The following is a 6,000-nucleotide window of genomic DNA, read 5'->3' as shown; positions in this document are numbered from 1 at the left end:
GCGTAGGTCCAATAGCAAAGAAATTACGACGGAAATACCAGCAGCAGAAAAAGTGAGAAAATACGTCTTTCGTTTTTTGGCTGTAACTTTCAATCCGTTGCTCGCAGCGCATTCGGACTGCGATCAATCGATTTCTCTCGCAAAATTACGTCGGAATAGTGCGTGAAAGAATTCATTGCAGCACTTTTCAGAATCGTCAAAATTTTTGCAAAAAATCTAAAGGGGTTAGCCTTACTTTTATGGTCATTTTTGGAGCCGAGAATTTATCGTCTCCGAATCGATTTGTATGACCCCTTCTGGACTAATTGGACGCCCAGGAACTCAGAAAACACAACAAAAAAGGCGTAGGACCAATAGCAAAGGAATGACGACGTAAAAACCAGCAGCAGAAAAATTGAGAAAATACGTCTTTCGTTTTTTGGCTGTAACTTTTGATCCGTTGCTCGCAGCGCATTCGGACTGCGGTCAATCGATTTCTCTCGCAAAATTACGTCGGAATAGGGCTTGAAAGAATTTATTGCAGCACTTTTCAGAATCGTCGAAATTTTCGCAAAAAATCCAAAGGGGTTAGCCTTACTTTTTTGGACATTTTTGGAGCCGAGAATTTTTCGTCTCCGAATCGATTTGTATGACCCTTTCTCGACTAATTGGACGCCCAGGAACTCAGAAAACACAACAAAAAAGGCGTAGGACCAATAGCAAAGAAATGACGACGGAAAAACCAGCAGCAGAAAAATTGAGAAAATACGTCTTTCGTTTTTTGGCTGTAACTTTTGATCCGTTGCTCGCAGCGCATTCGGACTGCGGTCAATCGATTTCTCTCGCAAAATTACGTCAGAATAGGGCTTGAAAGAATTTATTGCAGCACTTTTCAGAATCGTCGAAATTTTCGCAAAAAATCCAAAGGGGTTAGCCTTACTTTTTTGGTCATTTTTGGAGCCGAGAATTTTTCGTCTCCGAATCGATTTGTATGACCCTTACTCGACTAATTGGACGCCCAGGAACTCAGAAAACACAACAAAAAAGGCGTAGGACCAATAGCAAAGAAATGGCGACGGAAAAACCAGCAGCAGAAAAATTGAGAAAATACGTCTTTCGTTTTTTGGCTGTAACTTTTGATCTGTTGCTCGCAGCGTATTGGGACTGCGCTCAATCGTTTTCTCTCGCAAAATTACGTCGGAATAGTACCCCGAAGAATTAATTGCAGCACTTTCCAAAGTCGTCGAAATTTTCGCCAAAAATCCAAAGGGGTTAGCCTTTCTTTTTTGGTCATTTTCGGAGCCGAAAATTTTTCGTATCGGAATCGATTTGTACGACCATTACTAGAGTAATTCGACCCCAAGGAACTCAGAAAACACATCAAAAAAAGCGTGGGAGCAGCAGCAGAGAAATGACGATGAAAATTATGAGTTTTCCGGCTGTAACTTTTCAGCGATTAATCGCAGCGTATTGGGACTGCGCTCAATCGATTTCTCTCGCAAAATTACGTCGGAATAGTGCCTGGAAGAATTCATTGCAGCACTTTTCAAAGTCGTCGAAATTTTCGCCAAAAATCCAAAGGGGTTAGCCTTGCTTTTTTGGTCATTTTTGGAGCCGAAAATTTCTGGTCTCCGAATTGATTTGTATGACCGTTTCTAGGCTAATTGGAACCCCAGGAACTCAAAAAACACATTGAAAAAAGCGTAGGACCAACAGCAGAGAAATGACGATCAAAATCTGCAGTTTTTTGGCTGTAACTTTTGATCTGTTGCTCGCGGCGTATTGGGACTGCGCTTAATCGTTTTCTCTCGCAAAATTACGTCGGAATAGTACCCCGAAGAATTAATTGCAGCACTTTCCAAAGTCGTCGAAATTTTCGTCAAAAATCCAAAGGGGTTAGCCTTGCTTTTTTGGTCATTTTCGGAGCCGAAAATTTTTCGTATCGGAATCGATTTGTACGACCATTTCTAGAGTAATTCGACCCCAAGGAACTCAGAAAACACATCAAAAAAAGCGTGGGAGCAGCAGCAGAGAAATGACGATGAAAATTATGAGTTTTTCGGCTGTAACTTTTCAGCGATTAAACGCAGCGTATTGGGACTGCGCTTAATCGATTTCTCTCGCAAAATTACGTCGGAATAGTGCCTGGAAGAATTCATTGCAGCACTTTTTAAAGTCGTCGAAATTTTCGCCAAAAATCCAAAGGGGTTAGCCTTGCTTATTTGGTCATTTCCGGAGCCGAAAATTTCTGGTCTCCGAATTGATTTGTATGACCGTTTTTTGGCTAATTGGAACCCCAGGAACCTAAAAAACACATCGAGAAAAGCGTGGGACCAACAGCAGAGAAATGACGATGAAAATCTGCAGTTTTTAGGCTGTAACTTTTGATCTGTTGCTCGCAGCGTATTGGGACTGCGCTCAATCGTTTTTTCTCGCAAAATTACGTCGGAATAGTGCCCCGAAGAATTCATTGCAGCACTTTTCAAAGTCGTCGAAATTTTCGCCAAAAATCCAAAGGGGTTAGCCTTGCCTTCTTGGTCATTTTCGGAGCCGAAAATTTTTCGTTTAGCAATTGATTACTATGACCCTATCTACAATAATTGGACGCCCAGGAACTCAGAAAGCACAAGAAAAAAAGCGTAGGACTAACAGCAGAAAAATTACGACGCAAAGAGCAGCAGCAGAAAAATTGAGAAAATACGTCTCTCGTTTTTTGGCTGTATTTCTTGACTCGTTGCTTGCAGCGTATCGGGACTGCGTCCTATCAATCTCTGCTACAAAATTACGCAGGAATAGTGCATAAAAGAATGGATCGCAGCATTTTCAATTCGGCAAACATTCAACTCAAAATCCAAAGGGGTTAGCCTTGGCATTTTTCAGCAAAAATGCTTCTGACGTAGAATTTGAGTTGTATGATTCCCTTCCAATCAATCGGTGGCCCAGGAACTCAGAAAACATACCGAAAAGAGCGTATGCCCTTATCCTTACCGAATGGAACGCTAATAGTGCGAAAAGAGATCCAGAACAGTCACTCATAAGTTGGGGAAATACAATCACATACGATGAGAATTGACGTTTAATTAATATTCAAGTATAACATGAAATAGAGACAATACAATATTATTCTTCATTCATCGTATCCTGCAGAGGTACGTTGCACGTTCACTAGGCCGAAACTCAAGCTATATTTCAAAATTTTGATAATAACTGACTCATATAATATTTGTGATATCTCGTTTGAGACAAATTACCTTGCACTTTTATTTACTCAGATAAAATCTAGATCTTTTACACAGTACTATCAAATAACATTTTCTCATTTCTCTTCGTTCTTTACTGTCATTCTATCTTCAAACTTTTTCAATTACTGCAAACAAATACTTGGACACTTGTACTAGATGCAAGGCATAACAATTAAACAGCTGAAACTTAGTAGCTCTAAATTTGTAAATTGCCATTTCCACCTGTTAGAAAACCCTGTGATAATTTTGTGTTTTGGCCGTAACTCTTTACCGTTGGCCGCAGCGTATTCTGACTTCGCCCAATCGATTTCTCTCGCCAAATTAATTCCGAATGTTGCACGAACGAATTGTTTGCAGCATCTTTCAAAGTCGTTATAATTTTCACCATACAGAGCTTGCGGGAAAGTGTTCCCGAGTAGAAAATTATGGAAGACATTTTTACGGTTCCTGTTATCATTCGATCCATATATTCTTAGCTTGCACAAAATTTAAATCATTGCTAAATCAAGAACGCGACACAAGATCTTTGAACATACAGACTGCTCTAAGCACAAGATACGTATTGTGCGTATTCCTTTGATTTCTTTTCCAGATTCTCTCTCCGTTTCCATCAGTCGTAGACGACGTCTCGTTGGCTGTACGCTGGGTCTTGCAGTGTTACCAGCATCTTTCGATCGTATTATGCAATCAGGGCCGTAAAATTATGGTATATTTATTGTACGTACGGTGTACGGTGCCGTGAAATCATGTTTTTTTGTATGGTACAAGTCATGCTGGGAAAGGGGAGAAAGTTAATCAGTGGGGGTTATTCATAATTTTTTGTCTTTGAACCCATCTTTATTTAAATTACAAATAAAATAAATGGTTTCACGTTTGCGTTAGTAGAATGCAATGTGATGACGTCACATCTGCCGATTCGCTCGCAGTCTTCTTTTTGCTGTATAATGTCCCATACGACGTTTCACTTAAAAAAATGTGCATCATAGCATCTCTTTGTAGAAGAAAAAAATGAAAAAAGATGTATCGTATGTAGCTTGCAGTGATATGTGATACATCAAGTCTAATCAATAAAAAAGAATTCTGAAAAAAATTTCCCAATCCGCCAATATGGTACAAATTATGGGATAAATTGTGAAATGGCCAAATTACGGTACATGTATTATAGTACACGGTATAGAAGATCAATATATGGTACGATTCCATAATTATGGTATATGTTGGCAACGCTGGTTATAAGTAACATTTTTGGTCAAATCAAATTTCAGCGCATTCTTCAGACCTCGAGATATGACTCGGAAGTTCCTTTACGTCCCTGGAAGCATTTATCTGACGTCATTTTCTCAAAGAAATCTTCGCAATCTATGACAATGAAAAAAAGGATTGAGCCTAATAATTATTTTTGTGAGGGACGAAAAAAATATTTTGTTACTAGAACTAAATTTTGCTTGATCTCTGAGACAAATGCATGGGAATTAATCTATCATTCATTTTATCTAGATGAACTTGTAAGTACCGTCATCTAGACAATAATATTCATTACCTTGTACCACACTGCTACAAATGACTCGTTACCGCTGAATTCACCGGAGAATATTTTAAAACATGATAACTCTGACACGGTTCGTAGCATTTCAAATTATCTGCATTTCCACATGCACAGTACGATATAGGTTTGCAGGACTTGTCGACGCAGGAGCCCGCTAGCAGCTTATTCACAGTACTCTTCGATTCACGTGATGATATTCTCTTTTTCTGAACTAGCTTAACTACCTGGTGCAGTTTATGATGCATAAATTGGCAAGAAAACTCATTTCATGAATGCTACTTGTTTTTTTAAATAAGCAAGTGCAATTTTCTTCCATCACTTCTACTCAATCTACAATATCAATCGTGATGGGCAAAGTCTTAGTAGTTTATTCAATTGAAGCAATGAAAAGTTGGATGAGGTAAAGTACTTTAGTCCTTCATATAACTATCGTGGTCCTTCATCCAATCAGACTTAGTCCGCGACTAATCATAGAGTGTGAAATTCATTGGGTGTGTAATGACTGAAAGTCGAAAATATAAATTCGATGCTGGTAAGAATTTGCAGGCGAGCAATTTTACAGTATGGGATCAGATGAATCCTATCCTCACATTGTAATATAGAAAGGGAGTCATTTGATCTAATCATTACTAAAAATATTACATAAAACACTTCCATGATCTATATCTTCGTTTGAGTAGAATTCATGTATTGAAATCAGTTCAAAATAAGTGCTACTGTACTCTTGCAATTTTATACAAATTATAAAATATATGTCGTACCACGTGTGTAGGTTATAGATGCCAAAGCAAAAGCGAGGGAGTCATGTTTAGTGACTAAATTATTTAAAATATGGAATGTAGTATTTTTAATAAGTCCATATCAAACAATCAACTTAATCGAGGTTTCTGATTTTCAACGTCCAAAATCACGTTTACCTCGTTATATTGACGATTATTCTAGGCAGTACATTGCTCTATCTCTTCTCTTTCTCCAACTGCTAAAAAACAGAGATGTTTTGAACATGCATTCTTCAAGCATCGCGGAAATCAATTCCACAATAATAACGGTCCGTAAATACTCCCGACTTGACAGTGGTTGTACTTAATGCCGTATCTTGATAATAATTCTAGAATAGTAGTATTAGCAAGTACCAAGGCTTGTATCGTGAAATCAGCTAACCCTTAGGTATAATGGAATTAATGGTTTTGATAGGAGCATTAAACGAGAAAAATTTCGTAGCGTGAGGGATGT

Source organism: Diprion similis, chromosome 8, assembly GCF_021155765.1.
Source record: "Diprion similis isolate iyDipSimi1 chromosome 8, iyDipSimi1.1, whole genome shotgun sequence".
Lineage (NCBI taxonomy): Eukaryota > Metazoa > Arthropoda > Insecta > Hymenoptera > Diprionidae > Diprion > Diprion similis.
The sequence above is the reverse complement of the archived record's forward strand: the minus strand, read 5'-3'. Positions refer to the sequence as shown.